This window comes from Ixodes scapularis, unplaced genomic scaffold (genome assembly GCF_016920785.2).
Source record: "Ixodes scapularis isolate PalLabHiFi unplaced genomic scaffold, ASM1692078v2 ptg006385l_1__unscaffolded, whole genome shotgun sequence".
Lineage (NCBI taxonomy): Eukaryota > Metazoa > Arthropoda > Arachnida > Ixodida > Ixodidae > Ixodes > Ixodes scapularis.
The window spans coordinates 17,476-37,815 of NW_024610479.1; the positions used below are offsets into that span (position 1 = coordinate 17,476).

The 20,340-nt window shown below is 46.1% G+C and overlaps 1 pseudogene; it reads right to left on the reverse strand.

The window, feature by feature from the left end:
- Positions 1-722: 722 nt before the first annotated feature.
- On the reverse strand, positions 723-14,085 carry LOC8027503 (annotated as a pseudogene).
- Between the last annotated feature and the right edge of the window lie 6,255 nt (positions 14,086-20,340).

Consider the following 20,340-nt stretch of genomic DNA (forward strand, 5'->3'; position numbering starts at 1 on the left):
AGTTCCGCAGCAGCGCCAGCAGCGCTACGTGCACTGCTAAGATGGCCGCCTCCGGATTGCGGAACGACGTTTCTACGTCGACGACGTTAAGGAGACCACGAAAACTGCGTCCAAGACAGGCAGGTCTTGCTGCACGTACCAGGGTGCCTTGTGTGCTGACTAGTGTTCTGTTTTCCTATGCCGTGTGCCAACCGGCAATCAACGTGGCTCTGTATTTTGCGTGTCCCCAACATAGCAGCAACATCGCGATGGCAGTGTTGTGCGTTGTGAACAGAAGACTGGAATTCTCCCCGATGTGACCGTATGTTCGCGTATCAGCTGGGTAACAACATGAGATGACGTTAACTGTCGGGCACTGATGCCGCTGGTCGGGATGTCATCGGAGGGAGCGGGGTGTCGTGGGTTGACATTCCGCTTCACATTAAAAAGTTTATGGCCGCTTGAGAGATTACGGTGCAATCGATCGACGTGCGGATAGTCTTGTTGGAACGGTAGTCTCAACCGTATCGTTCAGTGGCCAATGTGACTGTTGTCTGCGATGTCCTATTAGTTTCCTCCCCGAAAGAGATTGCGCTCTGAGGAAAGGACTAACAGTATGGAAATATGAAGGAAATGACGTATATTTATAGTTCGCAATTCTAGCATTCAGGAAGGATGGTAGGTAACATCGACAAAAAATAGCTATCCTTTATTTTGCTGTTTAAATATACTGCAATCCCTGGTTTAGCTTATTTTAGCTTTTATTTTTACAGAATCTGAGTAAAGAAAAGAGAAGGTAAGATCTTGTGTTTAGTTATTTAGGGTTACACATAGCGACGCCAAGGAATCGCACACTTTGTGTTTTATTAGTGCGAAACTTCATGGGCGAGCAGAAGCTTGCCAAGAGTTCGTTCCTTCCGCAATTCAGAGTTTATTGCCAGCACCTGAAGATCTTGAATATGAAAGCACACCAAACGATAGTCTTTTTAGTTGCATATCTTTGGATCGAAGATTTCATATTTTGGTCTCGGAACAGCGCAACCATATTCATTGACAGGACCTTGGTAGGCAGACTCGCATTGTGGGCTTATTAGTGTAGCGTTCAGCCTGTCAATCATCCACACCTGATGCACTGAAAAAAAAATGTTTTGGTTTGTTTTATAATTAACGTTGGAGTTTGTCAGCAATTACCCGAACATCTCTGAATTGAATACTGCTCCAGAAAAAGGTAATCGTGTCTTGATTAAATTTTTAAAGGACGCTTCGAACCGCCAGTTAACGCTGCGCCTTGCCTTTAATTATACCGCATTGCTTCCGCGCCATTAAAGTCAGGAGTGCGTTAAGTGCAAGAGCAGTGGGAAGTCACAGCAAAGATACCATTACGTGGCCACCATCAGTGACGGTAGCGACCGTGTGTGTTGATGCATCGTATCTCTCTAGCACATGGAGCGAAGGTTCGAGATCCGGGCTCGGACGTTGTGAGTTCTAATACCAGTATCGCCATTTTCGATAGGGACGCCTAGAGCTGCTAGATGAGCTACGCTTCGAAGAAACAACACTTCAGCTATTTTTGTGCACAAAATCAATATTGCCAGTGACTTTAAACGTCATCTGGAATCGCGGCGAACGGTTTTTCCCTCCTTCAGAAATTTCGACACAGTCCATGGCAGAGCTAAACAATATCGCCCGAGCCCCGCGAATACTACTGTTCGCTTTTGAGCACGCCGGGATCAGTATATCAGATCCGAGATGAAGCACGCTATCCGAACGGATTCAATCGATCTCTGGATCCCCAGTGGGACATCACCACTCCTCCTGGATCCAGAGGATGCCTTCCCGTCATTCCCCTTCCCTAAAATACCCTTCTCGCGGTTCCGGATCTCGAAACACGTGTTTTAGCAATCGCGGTTCGAACAACACGTGTTTAACGCACGAACGAAGTTAATCATAATGTGAAAGGTGCGTGTCAATAAGCACATGCATTTATATAAGTAGAGCCCACTTGCTATATTTATCGGAATACTCGATAACTGTGCCCAAGTACCTTTCAATTTTCGGCCTCTTCTGCGGAGGACCCTGAATTCAGTCGAAATAATGCAGGATATACAAGCAAACCTCGTCGTCGCTGCTACTCGAGCCGCTGCTGCTGGAAGGGCTGCTCGAGCAAACTTGACGACGGACTGTCATCAAGCAGCAGCAGCAGTAAAGCGGGTGGCACTTCGCCAGCGGCCATTACGAATTCTTCCGAGGCGAGATGCCCGGTGAGAAAGGAAGTCACGTGTGCGCGCCGAGGGCTGGCCAGGCTGGCTTCCGGTAGAATCCGCTGAAATCGGCGGCGCGACTTTTGTCGGACACGGATCGAGATATAGAGTGAGAGCTGATCCCAAATGACGCGTGGAACACGTCCGTCTCGATCCCGATCGCCCTGTGAAAAATAGGTGCGCTCCAGAAAAGGCTATTCCGGCGCACTCCAGAACGACCAGTGGAAGTCGCATTAAACTCAGTAAGTCCCACTTTCGATTCGTGACGATCACCCACTTTGCACTAAAGACCAAGATGGTGGCGCCCACAACAAATTCGGGGAAAGGAGTGTCAGTACTCTACAAGCGTAGCTTATTTACTAGGGAGTGTTTGCTAACGTACACTTTCTTACGTTCGTTATGGATCAATCGGTTTCCAGGCTTCACACAAAGCACAGATTTTCCGGTGACTATGTACGTAAGCGGATTCACAAGATCCCGTAACACGACGCAAAGTACGCAAACGATGCTGTGTGAACAGGCCTTTAATGCAGTAATCGCCACTGACTAGTTGAGTATACCATAGTGTTCTTCATTTTCAGGTAAAACCCAATATTTGCCAATTTGTGCACCCCGAACAAGCTTTAGACAAATTAGCTTAAACCCGATTCCTCCCCGAAAAACCGTCTTCTTCAGAAATGTTTACCAGAGGGCGTAGCCTGAAAAGCAGGTGAAAGTGACGAAATTAGGATCAATTCTAGATCTGTTCTTAAAATGTCTCCTATTTCAGCGGTTTGATGATTACAAGTCTCTTCTAATTTTTGTTAATGCTGACATACATTTACTTCGCAGTGAGATTAAAAAAGCACTTGCTGGAAGCGAGTACATAGAGCATAAGTATTGACTGATGGTCCATTGGCATGACATCATTGCCTCTTACCAATAGCCTAGAAAATGTCGTGCGAGCGTTGTTGTGCATGACAGGTGGAAGCTGTCATGCACAACAGGTGGACGTTCTTGGGCTTTCCGTGCCCAGTGCAAATGTTGAGCGGGCATTCTCGAAATTGCGCGTCGTCAACAGGAAGGAGCGGGCGTCAGTGACAAAGAAGATCCTAGGAATCTATGCATGCATATGCTGCAGTAATGAAGTGTGAGATTGTGTAAAAGATATAAATAAAATTTGGACTGTGTTTCCCCTTTAATGGTAGTTTACGTCGCAATCCCCCCCACTCCCTTCCCCGATAATAACCGTTTTTATCGTCTGCACGGGAGACTTCACCGAAAAGCACCACTATTGGTGCACACCGATAAACATCCGCCAATTTTTGTCATAAATAAACACCGGAAAGTATACACCCTAACTATAACGCACGAAAATGCGATCATTTCCGACCAGCTTGTTATGGTCATAACGCTAAAGTTGTGGCTTGGGCGAGTTGGTACAGACTTCGAAATTAAAAACAGCTCGAAAAGACGAGGACCAGACAAAGAAGTAACACGGACGCAGCGCTGCTTCCTAGTTACTTCTTTGTCTGGTTCTCGTCTTTTCGCGCTGTTTTTAATTCCGAAGTAATAATTAAGATAAATAGGGAGTTGTCGTAGATCATTTCCGCTGTCCCGCAACGCTCTCCGCAACCCGCTACGATACGTGGAACTCTACAGTCGAGACCATCACCGCGCAGGCGCAGTAGCGGCTTCTTCGTTGCGGAGGGCTTAGCGGAGGGGGAAACGTGGTTTACGAAAATTCCTTAATATCCCACTTTTTACGTAAATGATAAAGGCGCAGATTTCTGTTGTTGTATAATATTGAAATTGTGTCCCATCTTGCCCTGCACCTTTATATTGACTACTATGCTGTTTTCGATATGGATAATTGAAATCACCTAATGTAAATCGGCAGCATAATGCACCCGAATTCATTATACAGAGGAGGTCCATAGCGGTAACTGCTAAATTCAAGAGTGCAGACGTATTACGGTTAGTTCATGGTGGCGTCGTGACTAGGCGCAATGCCACTACCAACACACACACTCACAGTTGACATTGCCACAGGGTGTGCAAACACCATCATGCTTGTCAACGAAAGTATGGGAGTGCAACCATTTTTCGTCTTCCTCCGAAATACGCTAGATTGCTTTAAAATGGCAAAAGCAAGCGGTGACGTTGCATCGGAAATATCCATTTGCTTAGGAGAAGTACAGAAGTCTTCAAACTTGGCTATCGCGTCAAATTTACGTAAAAGGTTAATCGTTTATTTAGTCCAGCAAAGAGCAGCGGTTCTGATCTAAAAAAAAAGAACGTGTGAGTTAGTTAGTTTTTTTTTAATTTTTTGTCGTTAGCTCTCATAAAATTTTAGACGTCCTTTTCGAGGCTTTCTTGTGTAATTGGAATAAAAATACTTCAGAGAAAAAGAAAGTGCAGGCTTACGGTCGTCACTCATTCTCCTTAAGGTGAAACAGGTTTGATAGTCAGTAAAAATCAGCTCATAAATTGCGTATCCTGAAATTTATTGTTAAACAGAAATTACATTAGACGTTAGCTCGATTAATAAATGAAGTTAAGTCGAAGACGCTACTATCACAGGACGTTTTGTTTCATCTACAGGCCTTAGAAAAAAACAAAAACGCAATATCTCAGGTTCACACTCATTCCAGAGTTAGTCTTCTTATATCTGCAGTAATCCTCTTTTTTAGATTAGAAATTAACTAATCAAATAATTAATTAATTTGTTTTGTCCTTTGCGGTATTGAGGAATAATTACTTCTTAACATGGAAGCTTGCAATGAGTATTGTGGCCTTACTTGTAGCGATACTGTTTTGTACTACCAATCTGTCATAGTAATTGAAAGTTTTGTTAGATTTCTCCAGCACGATTGTGACGGAGTAGCTGACCCTGGAAGCAAAAACAGAAAAATATTTGATATATCAGTGGTCAGGATGAAATAATAAATTTAAAAGATACAACTACATAGTTTGTGTAATTTCTATCGTATTTAACTATAATTGAAAATGAAAGGTTACTACTGAATAGCAGTGATTACATATTGTTATAATAAGGTAATCGATATTTGTAACCTTCATTTTAAATTTGAGTTCTGGAAGCTCCAGAAAATTTATGAGCTAAAAAGACCCCAAATATATTAATTCCACAAATCGCAGTTAAACCACATTTAAACCACATCTGTGAGCATATAACTTTCCAAGAATATACATAGCTAAGTAATCTAGGTCATCTGTCAAAGTAACACAATCAAGCCCCCGCACAAGCCCATGAAGTCCTGTTGATTTCCTGGATATTTCAACCAAGTAATATACACTTCAGTCGTGCCGTTGTTTATATTTATTCCAAAACGTTATTATATTTATCTTATTTTTCTGTTTCTTTTCGCATTTATTTTCTCGCTTGGCCAGTTATCGATGGTGACTTAAACGCCTAGCCCAAAGTAGTTTACCATTAAATCGTAATTATTATAAAACAAAATTGTTCTCAGCGCAAAAGCACCCCGACACCTTGGAGGCCCTCGGCTCAAACCTGACACGTCTGGTTTCCTCGCAGGGCCGCTCGTATTCAGAAGACCCCTTTCCCCTTTTGTTCCCAGAGCCGATACCATACGGTTGTTCTTAAATGGTTAATGCGTGGTGCGGGGTCGTGAGGTAGGGCAACGAGCGTAGTGTTTGTGAATATCTCGAGCTCGCGTTACAATACATCATTTTCGAAACGCCCTCTAGTAGCTTCCATATTTTGGGCATCCACTCTGAGCACGCATTGGACACGAGTGAAACTACGTCAGCGCTCGGCGCGTGCTCGGCGTGAACTCGGATGCAGTCACACGTCGCGCGCAGAAAGTCATGTCCAAGAAATGGTGGCCTCTGGTGTTGCAAAGCGGACTTCTGAAAAAAAAAAGTCCACTTCCAAAAAAGTCCGGAGGGCTTGAGCGTGTGGTGCTGCAGCTTGCCACATGGAAAGACCGCGCAACGCAATGTGCTCAGGAAGTCTCAGGACGAGCACGTGTGGTTTTAGCCACCGAATAGTCATGCTATCACATGTGGGGACCTCGCCGCGATTTTCAACCCGCATCCAATTCAAGACCGTAGCCGTGGATACATGGATGCGACCGTAGCGCATCGAATCAGGAAATGAAACAAATGGCGATTGTCATTCCATGGGTAGATGAAGAACCAGCCGAGTCTGGGCGCGTGTGATTGGCTCACCTTGAGTTCGATGCGCTACTATCACGTCCATGTTACACGCAGCCTTTGATCCCAATGACGCTGTGCAGTCCACATCGACGGAATGACAGCTTCAGCTCCTCAACGAACCCTTTTCATGGTGTTTCTGAAGTTATTCATTTTAACAGTGAATACTAAACCATTTGCACCTATAGTTTGTTGCAGGTTTAGAATACTAGGACAAATCCCTCTCACAACGCTATCTGTGGGGTTTCCCCCTCTCCCATCACCTCCTCTCCAGCGTTATTTCTGCCAAGGTGGAAAGGGTGGACGTATTTGTGGGAGAAACTTGTCGTGGTAGTTAAGCCAGCAACACACTATTTATAGAAGTGCACCCAATGAGGGGGCGCCTGGCTGAGTACAAAAATTACAAATATGAAGCTTTAAGCATTGTGATTACTGAACTCAGCGCATCAAATCAACATTTGCTCAAAAGAAATAAACATAAAAGCAAAAAAAAAACGAAAAAAAACAAACAACAGTAAACGAGTGTTTTAGACCATAATTCGTTTATGCCTGGGTTTTATGCGAAACGCGCCATGTTCGAGTTTGACGAAAAAGCGTTACGCGTAGGTGAAGGGCACTTAAAGGGGTACTCCGCCGATTTCTTCATGGTCCCCGATTTGCTTGAAATTTTGCTAAACTCGCCAAACAACATCGCCAAAATAGTATCCCAAATATTATGTCAAAATAATTTTTTTTCACGAAGTTATTGAATTTACAATTTTGGTCCTGACCGTGTTTTTCAAACTGAAAGTCTCTACTGGCAACAATGAAAAAGTGACGTCATTGGAAGTGCAGGGGTTCACTCTTTGGACTGTAAAATTTGTTCCCAACTGATTCGAAGCAGTTTCTTGGTGTCAAATGAATGCTTTGGAAGCTCGCTCCAGTCCCCGCGCTCCAGCACGAAACAATATTTGGCATATTCTATTTTTTAGACTGCTCGCCCGACTGGCAAGCTGACCTTCCACTGACGTCACGGCCCTGAAAAGGGCGGGTATATTTGAATGTTTGTTCTTGCATCATTTTCATTTGCCGATTTCGCAATAACTATTATGAATTTCACGATACTAAATAGTATACCAGAAAGGGTAAAGGCCGGGGAGTCAGAAAATATAGTTAGTTGCGGTAGCTCAAAAATCGGCGGAGTAAAGCGTACACAGCCCATAGCAGGCAAACAGAAGCTTATAAAACGCATCGTTCACCGTACTTGATTGTACGTAGTTACAACTGAAAATAACTAATCGTAACAACGAACATTGACCCAGCGACTCACTAGAAATCGAATCCCGGACCGTGCAATACGCATCACAACACAGTTGCTCGACGCCACGAGGAAGAGTTGAAAATGGCCAAAAAACAGCTGGACTATTTTGCAGGAGATCGAACTATAGGGGGAGCTTTATCGAGCTTGTTGTCCCCACAGCCCGGTGTTTACTAACACAGAATAACAAAGAAATTGAACCTCGCCATGCACGGTCTGGACACGAGCGCTTCACTCTTACCTAGAGCCACTAAATGAGCTGCGCTTAGAGTATCGGCACTCCGTTCCCCGGCATTGTTGTGGGCGCCGCCATTTTGGCTCGTATGCAGAGCAGACGCAACTGCCGATCGTCATGATGCAAAAGTGCGACTTCCTCAGCATTAGATTCGGTTGTGGAAAGGTCACGCAGTAATGCTTTGCTCTGTCATGAACTATTTAAACATTTGTGGAGGGCGGAAAGGCGTTTCCTGTGATTTCAGATAAAGCTTCAGATAACTGGCAACCATGATCTTACGACACAATACGGCCAAGTGTCGTTACTCTGAAGCGTAGCTTATTTAGTGGCACTACTCTTACCAGTGCTTTGGTCGCACGAGGAGTGGCCATCCGAATCGTCGCCATCGATATCGCTGATCAAAAACAAACAAGGAAATTCGGTTTGTTGTCCCCACAGCTGAAGCATGCCGCCAGAGGCATGACTGTTCGATCTCCTCCCCAATAGACGATTGCAAGCTGGGCGACTGGCCGCCGCCATGTCTCTGCTCGAGCAGGCACGCCCGTGCGATTACGAGCTTGCCAAAGCTACGTTCACCCGCGCGTTGCACGCGCTTGCACGCATGGGGCACCACTTGTGGCGCCATGCTTGCAATTGTCTATAGGTATGACTTACGGGAGCCTTCGTTACCCTAGTCAACCCTCGGCGCGTGCAGCTGACTCTCGAATGACGAAGCGTACCATCCAACGTGATCGCACGACGTTACGGGGCGGATCGTAACACACCAAAGGATAGCGCAAAGGCTGTTAAACGTCACGACTTCGCAAAGCAGCGAATTGAAAGCCGTAGCGGTCCCGACAAACCTCCTTTCTCTCTCGATTTGCTTAGTTACCGCAAGGGGCTCCTCACAATCCGAGAGCACTATGGTCTCAACGTGCTACACGGACCCTTAAGCCCTGGTCAGAATGTTCGTACATAATACCAGAGTCCTCTGATAATACCTAAGACAGTCTGCAAACACGAATCATCGAAATATCCATTGTTGGAATACCGCGTGCCAAGTTTCTTCTTGAACTCATTACCATGCGGCATTCGAAGCACAGATCTCGAGGTGATTCGCGTTCGAATCTGATTGTCTTTGGAAATCCTCTTATTAAAACATGATAGTGAATCTCTACTCGTGAAGAGATTTAAACTTGTGCAGATCATTCTGACAAACCCTGAGATCACAAGATTGTCGTGTGTGCTGCGCATCTGAAACCACCCAAAGCTCCTCGCTAACAAGCATAGCACATCATAGAGCACGTATTACCCATTATCTGTGCTTCCCGCGTCTACCAGAATGACAAACACGAGTCTATACTCTGTTCACCCCTAAGCTGACAGTGCAATGGAAGCTACACACTCTCCGGACCAATCAACCGCCTTCCTTTCCCCACCTGACCGCGCACTCTGCGAGCACATGGCAAAATATAAACATTTCACTGGTCCAACGAACATCCAGGTGCTACCGCACTGTCAGCTTAGGGTTGAACGGAGTCTAGAAAATGTTGCCGTATAATGCTACAATCACATTGACTGAGGACTTTAAGACGGACGGCTTAAGAATCGCCACCCTCTGGGAGTCGTAAAGTGTCCGTGACTATAGCACTTGTTATGTTAGTGAGAGACTTTGCGGAACGTTGCAGCCCGATAAGTTGCGCAAGACTTAATAAAACGACAACTATAACGTTGCCATTTTCTTCGGAAATTGTCACAAAAGCAATGTACATACATGTGGCCTGTCGTGTCATTTCTAAAAAGTAGGTGGGTTAAGAACTCTTTCTTTACTGGGTCAGCTTCGTAATACTTCATTTGAAAACACTTCGATTCTCCTCCTAATTTAGTGTCGTTTTTTTCGGAACGATACAGGAGGTAAAACTTCTGGGGTTTAAGGAACAACTGCAAAAAGAAAAGAGGGTAAATAAACTTTTTAGTAGACTTGTGCTCGTACGGACACGCATGCCTTCCAGAACCGGGATTGGCCAGATGTAATACGTTTCAGAGCCTATGAGTAAGTTTATACAAATAACGCAGTATCGGACATAGTTGAAAAGTTCTAAAAACATTGTCGAGAACGAGACAACTGCCCAGAAATGACGAAACCAAGAACCGCGCATTAAATCACCTTGCCTTCAACTTCAATCCGGTCAATAGCTTTCAATGAGACGTTCAGCAGCTAAAATGCGTAGCATTTAGAAGTTATCTGCTCATGTCTGCCGAAATCCAGTCTGTTGCACTGATTCCACCTGATACCGAACGGATTGTGCGTGGACTGGCGCTTGAACTAGAGTGTACAAAAATACTGGGACCCCCCGGAGCGGGTTGCGTGAGTCACGCTGTGTAGATGGCGACAGCTGTCGAATTGTCGCTTTACCGGTAGAATGTGCACGTACGCGAAGACAGCACTTGTTTCTTTCAGGCGTTTGTTCAAATGTTGCAATGTCTGAACATACGTCTGTTGCGGCAGTATTTTGGAACGCTGAAAAGGGACGTTTCACCCTTCACCTGTGTGTACCCCGTCCGACAGCCAGAAGTACAGCACCTGCAGGTCGGCCTCCGTTTCGCTTACGTCATTCCGACGCTACACTTATGTGTTCGCCATCCGGCAGAACTAGAGCCACTAAATGAGCTACTCTTAAAGAATCGGCCCTCTGTTCCCAATATTGTTGTGGTCGCCGCCATCTTGGGGCCTGTGCAGAGCAGACGCAACTGCGGATCGCCATTATTCAAAAGTGCGACTTCCTCAGCATTTGCTTCGGTGTTAGGAAGCTTATGCTATATAGCTTTGCTCTTTCGCCAACTGTTCAAACATTTCTGGCAGACGGAAAAGAGTTTCTTGTGATTGCTAATAAAGCTTCAGATAACTGGCAACCACGAGTTTAAGCCACAAGATGGGTCAGTGTTGTTATTCTGAGACGTAGCTTATTTAGTGGCTCTAGACAGAAATATCACAGTACACTATATTCGAAACATATCCCGAGAGAATGCAGATAACCATAAGTTTGCGGCCAGGTCACCACGAGATATATGCCGACGCCATAGAGTGCACCGTCGTATCACAAAATAGCAACGACAGTGTTGTGAACACTTGGCACAATTTATGCCTCAGTTGGCGGTCTACACCCGATATATTGATCGCAGCGCCGCGTGTCTCACCACCCGTGGCCGTACACGCTCCTATTGCCGAGCCGCAGGGTCCCAGCCACCCCGTATTCTAGTACACTGACTTATACTGACGGTCGGCCGCTATCCAGTGCCGTTTAAAACCGTGGTGACACCTCAAATCCATCATGAAAAAGACAGTCTACAGACACTGTCTGAAGCGTGTTTCTTAATTGTATGAAGGTCCTGAAACATCGGTCATAAAAAACTCTCTGCAGACATGTTCCAATCATACATATTATGAAGCCAACAAGATTCGAAGGTTACTTGAGGCGTGTCCGGAGATAAATTTGTCGTCATGTCTGTAGCGAGTTTTTTTGTATGATGCATGAGCATCATACTGTGGCTTTAGATAAATTAGATCATACGGAGGGTACGTGGACAATGAAGTTTTCAAGAGTCCTGTTCACAAACTTACCTATAAACAAAAAACAACTCTGGTCACTGAGAAAATAAGTACAACAGGGCGTGCCTTTGGAACATCCGGCCTCCAAGAGGGCTTAAAGTGGCACTGACAGCTTCAAAATTATTTTTTTTATTATCCGAAACGATTGAAATCGTTGTTTGGGCAATAGCCTCAAAATCGGAAACTTGGAAACTCAGTATTTCTGAAGTAAAAAAACAATTTCCCGAAGCCGTGTTTGAAGTTCACGGTCAGTACTTCAGTTTGGGCGAGTTGGTGAATTATGTTAATACTTCACAGCGCACAAAAGACAACCATCAAATCCCATCCACACAAAGAAACGACACTCACGGAGCGCTGAAGCACGTGGAGCGAAAGCTCGCGCTGCAGAACCCAGGGATCCTGGGTTCGAGCCCCACCCCTGCCCGTTTCGATCTGGATGAGCATCTTACCGGCCTGCGGTCGTGTATCACTACTGCGTGGTGCACGTTAAAGACCCCAGGCTAGCGGTTGTACTGCACTGGCTAAATTGCTCATCTACAGCTGGGAGACTCGTCTCCCCTGTGAGGCAGACCAAGTTCTAGGCTGTATAAACATACACACAACCCAATTTTTTTTTTCACGGAGCGCTGATTGTTAACTTCGGTATAAATTAAACATCATCTTCGTTATGTTTTACTCTTACGCAGTAAAAAGAAGAAGAAAATAAAATTAACCATGGAAGAGCAGAGAAGGAACAAGAAAAAAAATAACGAAAAGGGAAAGGAGAGAAGATGAGGCAGGGAGTCAAGGAAATAAAATGCAGAACAAAAATAAAACGAAAAGAAAGAAATGAAAGAGAATGAGATCAAGTCCGACTACAGTAAAGTCACTAGGGAGGTTTTCCTAAATAATCTAACTCTTTTTGGATAAGGTAATCGATCGGGTGCTAACACATAATCCATCTGGCAGGTCTATGTTAGCGGCTTCGATAATTGCTCTAGTTAGTTTGTTCTTGCTTCGTCCCAGTACCGTGCAATTGTTTAGAAGGGGGGAGCATCTACAATCTCCGCAATGAATGCTCGGGTGACCGGAGTTAGCGTTAATGGTATTGTTGTCATGTTCTCGAAGCCTATCGTTAAGACAGCGACCTCTCTGCCCGACGTAACGCTTCCCACAGACAACAGGGAAAGAATCAACCACTCCTGCACAGAAAGTTTTTATATTATAGGGTCGGATGAGGTTTCGGTGCGCTTGGGGGGGGGGGGGGGGGGGGGGCTAAAGCCCCATAAGCCTCTCCTCTAGCTACGCCACTGGTACGAAGGTAAACGAAAAAGTATAGTCCTTTGATTTTGGAAGGATAGTACATTCCTTTTTTTCTAAATTACATGTAATCCGCGAGGTTAGAGGAACAGGTTAACACTCTGCTTTGTAAATAAATATTGCTAATCTGGTTATGGCCGAATGCACGGACCGGTGCAGAAACCCCAATCAAAAGGCGCAATCACGAAGGAGGGCACTCCAAAGGTGAAAACATATAATTAAGTGACTCTCACGTTGCCACGCTCTCGGGCGTTCAGCGTACATATTTGAGGTCGTCATTTTTGAGCTTATGCTCACAACTGTCTGCTACCTATTGTCGTCCGTGAACAACATTCCTGATTGGGCGGAATTCACGTTGAACGTACGTAGCCGTGCATTTCAGCCAAATAAGATACCTATTCTTTTGGCGGACGATAAATGAGTGCTATAGTTCTAAGCTTGCGCTGTGAACAACAACCTTAAATGACGTCAAGTGATAACTTTATATGCTCCATGTCAAAAGCTGGGCGTGTGAAGAGGTCAAAAAACGTATAAAACTAACTTTAAAAAAAAAAGAAAAGCGAACCTGGCTTTTCTGCGCTGGTGTCGTTGCAAACGAAGCTCAACACGTAGCTCAAAATTGAGCTTGAACTTAAAGTTACGGCGTCCAAACTAAGCCCTCGTCTTGGGAAACTCCACTCTAACAAACCGTGTCACTGTAGCCCTCAGAAACAGTCATGCTTGCTGGCATATTTTTTTCTTTCTTTTTGCCATGGTGTGTGGCCAGCTTATTTACCCTGACTGTATTAAGCCAAATAATATTTTAGCGTCACTTGTGTCTATTCCACTTCGTGCACTAAAATTTAAGAGTTTGTGGCGTTGCGAAAGGCCGGTTAAAAGGGGGAGGGGTGTAGCAACGCGATTTTTGATACGCTTGGGTCGCAGGGGACCTCAGTTCGTGAAACACTGGCGTACGGAAATCGATTTCAAAAACCACGTTATCCCATTCTTTCCTCAGCGCCGCACAAAAGTCAAAAGTCTCGATATAAAGCATATAGCGATCGCTTTCTGCTACTCGGCCAACCAGTATATATACCTTCCACGCGTCTTTGCTTGTAGGTGAACCTGAAATAACGCCTTCGAGTGGTGCATCGCAATAAGCGAAAGGACACACTGCCAAGAGAACTAGCAGAATCATGATGTCGTACCTATGGTGTGTAACCCGATATGCGTGTTAGATAAAATGCGGACTTATATAATACTTCCGCATTTGAAAACGTATGGAATAAGGAAAAAGAAAACAGCTGACAGAGTAAGTAGAAAGACTCTACGAAATGGCAACGACCGCGCTGAACTGTGAACATGGTAATGCTGGTATACAGAAACAAAATACTCGAAGAAATAATAATAAAAAAAATAGAAAAGGAAATTATGAACCAGGAATTGAGTAAGTCACAAGCCAACTCTGCCAAGCAAAAAAAAAAAAAAAACAAAAAAAAACGACGTCGTTATTATTAGAGTTTCTTCTTTTCATAATCGCCATTTCCCGTGAACTCGGCATTCTAGGGTGCCTCCACGTGCGTTTGCTTAGGGTAGAGACATCTGGCCATTTTCTACAACACGTTTATTTTTCTTTTTTGTTCAGAAGAGCGTGAAAGAGCGTGTTCCTGCATGCGTTTGCGGCGCTGATTGTGCTATGGCGACATTTTGTTTTCGTCGATTTCTTTGTATTTTTCCCCGTGAGCGCGTGCTGTCGGAATCGGGTACTACAAAACAGACTTGTACGTAATTCAACAGACCGATTTCACTAGCTAGTTTGAGTACGCCACCGCTGCCGCCATGCATCGTGGGAGCTGTATTCTTTCTGCACGCGCGACAACCCTGCTGGAGGTCTGCGCGAGCAGAGCACGAGGCGGCATGAGCTGTCTTGTGAACTGGCGTCTGCCTCCTACGAACTACAGTGATGGCGGCGTCACGCATGCGTGGAACGCTTGGTGAGATCGGTCTATTGCTCTACTCAAGTTTCTGTAGTTTAACTACTTTTATGAGTATTTTAATAACTTTAAATTACATTTTAGAGCGCAGCTCTTAGACGCCCGTTTCCGGCTTGAGCAGTGTCGCCGTCACCGTCGGCGTAACCGCGATCCCCCCCCCCCCCCCCCGAGGGCCTCGGGTTCCTTCGGTGACCTCGGAAAGGGGGGGTCACGTGACCCCCCCCCCGCCGAGATCACGTGACCCACAGGTCACGCCTCCCCCCCCCCCCCCCCCCGAGGTCAGGTGACCCCCCCCCTCAGTACCCTTCCCTACTCTTCCTCAACAGCTGCCCTCTAATTCGGCGTTACAGGGAGTTGTAAACGGCTTTCATTTCTTTTATTGTGGTAATTAGTAGTTTACTTTAATTACTTTTTTAGTAACTTCTACTCAAATTACACATTACTTTCGAATTTTAGTGGTAGGTTTGCCTATCAACGAACATTCCTGCACAAAACGAATTAAGACCTTGGAATATCAGCTGATATTTGCAAAGATGGGGAAGCACGTGGCGTAGACAGGGGATGAAGGGACCAAAACTCTCTCAAATATTTACGAGCGCTCTACTGCAACAACCCTGCTACGACGCGCAGGGAGCGGAGAGACACGTCGCAAGCGGAGGTCGGCAGTTTAGGTCGCCCTCACTCACCCTCACCCTCTCAGCCACACTCACCTAAGCCCCTCGCTCACACTCACCCTCATAGCCACACTCAGATTCAACCCTTCACTCCTCACTAAGCATCACGGCCCTCACGTCCCTCACGCACTCATGGCCCCCACGCCACTCACCGCCCTCACGCCCCTCACGCACTCTTGGCCCTCACGTCCCTCACGTCCCTCACGTCCCTCACGCACTCATACCCCTCACACCTCTCACGCACTCATGACCCTCACGCCCCTCACGCACTCATGGCCCTCACGCCACTCACCGCCCTCACGCACTCATTCCCTTCACGTCCCTCACGCACTCATACCCCTCACGCCCCTCACGCACTCATGGCCCTCACGCCACTCACCGCCCTCATTGCCCTCACGCACTCATACCCCTCACTTCCCTCATGCACTCATTGCTTTCACGCCACTCACCGCCCTCACGCCCCTCACGCACTCAAGGCCCTCACGCCACTCACCGCCCTCACCGCCCTCACGCACTCATACCCCTCACGCCCTTCACGCACTCATGGCCCTCACACCCTTCACGCACTCACCGCCCTCACTGCCCACACGCACTCATGGCCGTCACGCCACTCAGGGCCTCTTCAGACGGGGCAGTTTAGCCCAGGAACTTGACGCCGCGACACAAGCAACACGGGCCGCCCGCGTTCACACGCAGCAAACAACTGCTGAGATTTGCCATCATTATCATGAAATTTTATTTTTCTTGCTCTATTTAGACGAAGAATTGCTCGCTATAAAAGTGTTTTTATGCATTTAAATCTGGTTGATAATAGTAATGCATCTTTCTAAAACAATTTATTTCCAAAAACGATCGATTTCACACCAGAACCAAGGCTTTTATTGTCATAATCACCGGCACGAGATATCACGTGAAAATATCGCGTCCCTGATTGAATGCAGCCGCTTCAAACGTCTTGGAATTGCTCCAAGTTGCTCGCTTGTTCCGAGCCGGACCCGAACTCAGCAATTCATGTCGATTTAGGGAAAGCGAGGAAACAACCCGCCAGCAACACCAAAATTGCTGAGAAAGTTGCTCCGTCTGAAAGGGCCTCGCACACTTACCGCCCTTACGACCCTCACGCACTCATGGCCCTTACACCCCTCATGCACTCATCGCCCTCACGGCCCTCACGCCCTCATACCCCTCACGGCCCCCATGCCACTCACACTCACCACCCTCACGCCCCTCACGCACTCATGGCCCTCACACCCTTCACGCACTCATACCCCTCACGGCCTTCATGCCATTCACACACACACCGCCCTGACGCCCCTCACGCACTTATGGCCCTCACGCACTCACCGCCCTCACGACTCTCACGGTCCTCACAGCCCTCACGGCCCTCACTCACCCTCAGACTCATGCAATTTCCTGGTTCGGAAGCTCACCAACCCTCACCTCACCTGTGAAGATGCGGGTGAGTGAGGGTGAGTGAGGTCCCTCATGAGTGAGGTTTGCCGAGGCATGGTTGCAAGTGAGGCCGAGTAACAGCGGGCTTAGCGCCGAACATTGACGTTTCCTTGTTTCCCGAAGCTCAAGGAGAGTTGACGCATTTGAAGAAAGGGCTGGTCCCCGCTTCTGCCCAACGTAGGAACTGTCACCCACCACGGGAGGTGTACGCACTGCATCCTCAGTCAGAGGAGCCAACAAAAATGCGGAACCTGCTCTGAAGCTCATCTGGTGCTCCCGTAGTTTGTAGAGTACTTGAAGAATCGCGTGCTAAAAGGACACGTAAACGTGACCTCATCGCGTTGCCTTTCCTCCACATTCTCAATATATGCATGCAGGTCTTCCAAGATTCGAAGATCGTTCGAAAAACCTTAGTTATTCCACCACCATTTTCACACAACAAAATTAATAAACAGGCAGTGTTGAGAGGTAATTTACGTGCATGGTAGTTAAAATACAACTTAAGTAGGTTTAGAAAACTTAAACTTTATTGTAAGTACACTCTTTGAGCATGTACTCGTACTTTACTAACGCATTTTTTTTGTATCTTCCGAGGAAAGTACAGCTCCCGACTTCAAAGTACGTTCCCCAAATTTGAAAACAAAAAATGGCGTATTGTCAGGTGAAGACGCACCATCGTTTTTCGAGACGTCATCTGGTCATTATTCTGAGTGAAGTAATGGCGGCTGTTAGGCCCTAACAAATAAGTGTACCGTAAATAAAAGAACCACTCTATGGCGACTTGACATTATCTAGTATTTGCCGCCCTTTCTGAAAAAAAAAAACTGATGCACCTCCGATTACTTCTGGAGCAATACATACCACTTTAAAAAAAATTGTATAAGGGATAAAAGGTCATCTTGAAAGATTGTGTTAAAAAGTTCTTGTACTTTCCTTTGAAAGTACATTGCATTTATAGCACTTTACTTCAAGTACCATGCACCAGGTGTACTTACCACTTTACTTGAAATGCATAACCTCTCATTTACTTTGTATACTTTACTTCAAGTACTTCTATGATTTACTTTAAGCAACACTGTAAACAAGCAAACACTGTCTGCAAAATCAAGCTCAGGCAGTGCTAAATCTCAAAGTAGAAATGATACATCCGCAGTACGTTATTGACCAAAAAACAAAAAGAAGTACAAAACAATTAGGCAAGCAGAAGCAGAACCGGCTATTAAAGGGGCACTGACACCCCAAAGGTCGTATCGTATTTGTTTTTAATGTCTAAAACGATGCACTTTGTAATCATAGACACGCAAAAAAAAAAAAAAAAACGCATTGCTAAAAAAAGATTTTCCACGCGCGTGCGCGCCTTTTTTATTTTTAGCGTTTTCCTCTCTCGCGTTTCGCCTCCTCGCTTCTTTTGATTCGTGACGTCAAGAATCACGACATTTCGAAGCTTTATAGGCGACCTTTCTATAACATTTAATAACGTCAATCGTAAAACATGTCTTATAACGCAATTGGGAACACACTACGGCCGTTCTTTTTTAAATAACAAAAATCAAAGTTCGTTGCGATGTCGCCTTCCGGATTTTTATCCTTCCTCGGAAAAGATGGCGGCGCTCGACGCATGTAGCCAAGGGGGTTATAGGTACTAGGAGGGGGCAAGTTGCAATGTTGGTGACGCCTAGTCATAAAACGTTTAAACGATTCTGTGGCCAACGTGACCGCAGATCTCTCTGGCAATTGGTGCGCGTTACATGTCACGTGTCAGATGGATGGTTGATTGTAGAAGGATACCTTGCAGGCTTGCGCACCCTCCGTCCGGTAGATTTTATCAGATCGAAGGCTAGACGAAGGCTAGCTACGGTCACGTGATGTGGTCATGTTGGGCTGATAAGTGAGGACAGTAAGGAAGAAAATGAGAAGGAGGCGAGGCGTCAAGGGAGCATGGCTTGTGGAGGCTACGCGGCTGGCGTCATGCGCTCTGCTACCCTTCTATCCTCCTTGCATGTAGCAGGGGGTGATCGGTGAATCGGGGAATCGGACAAAGTGGTCTTTTTTAGGTTCCCGACGACCTCGCAAACTTCGAAAAGGAAATCGTCAAACGGTCAAAACAACTGGGCTTGGTGTCTGTGTATCGTAGTTTTGATTGCGACACACTGACACCGCCGGGGCATCGTCGTCTGCTCGAAGCGATAGGCAGCACGGCGCCCACGCAGGAAACCGGTTTCCTGGTACGGTGGTTCCCGCGACGCCGGCGCCCGGCGCCGTTCTCGCGCTCTCACCTCCTCGCTTTCGGAGCGGAGGCGCGATAGAAACTCGACTCTCAGGAGTCCTCAAATGCTGACGTCACTCCCCTGGCGCGGATCGCGTGGGAGCTTCTAACTCGGCATTTGGAAATTGTTTTTTTACTTCACAAATACTACATGCCCAAGTTTCGAATTGTGAGGGTAATGTCCAGGCATCGCTTTCGATCCTTTCAAACGATAATAAAAAAAGATATGATTTTGATGTGTCAGTGCCCCTTTAAAGCATATCTGTGAAAACACAAGCCGCTTTATATTTGGCTAGCTGAATTTCGCTAATGGACCAAAACCTATTGTACTTTCTTTTTCTTGTTACCATAGAAAATATAAAAGTAACTTAAAAAGTAATTCGCTACTTTTTACGGCTGTTTGCAATTTTCTCAATTACTTTCCATTTGAGTAATTTCTACTCTACTCAAATCACTTTTGAGGCCAAAACTCATTAACTTGACTTACTTTTTTTAAGTGACTTGCACATGTCTGCTGCAAAGGTGGCATCACCCTAAACAGAAGGACATTGAGGCACCTATACGGCATTCAATCTATAGGGAGTATTCACTGGACGCCATATTTGTGGGTGTTGTTTAGAGCGCATGCTCAGAACGAACTCACATTAATAGGTTCCTAAGACCGGCAATCTTGACGGTGTGGAATGCACGCTGCAAAAGAACTGTGCAAGCTCGCCATGAGCACGCGCTCAGCAGTCGCGTACACGGGTTTCACACTATAGACGCTTTGCACACTTGCCAGATTACAGCCGCCATTGCCGACCTTCTCTTGTCTTATCAAGGTAAAGAGCCACTGAAACGGGCGTTGGCGAGCCTCCACAAAGGCCAATGCTGAGGAGCAGGACGCAATGAAATCTAAAACGGCAATGACCTTGTCTGCAACGGTAATTATGAAGTGAAGGAAACGGAATAGGAGGAACCAGACACTGAAGGTCAGTTATGGCGGCGCCCATGCACATCTACTGCAAAGCGTCTATTGGCGCCGAGTTGTTTCGGTGGCGCCCTCTTATGGTTTCCCTCCGTGACGTCACGACTGGGATTTGCCTCGCCGTGACGTTACCAGTTGTTATTCTGGCTACTTACCATCGGGTGCGGTGACG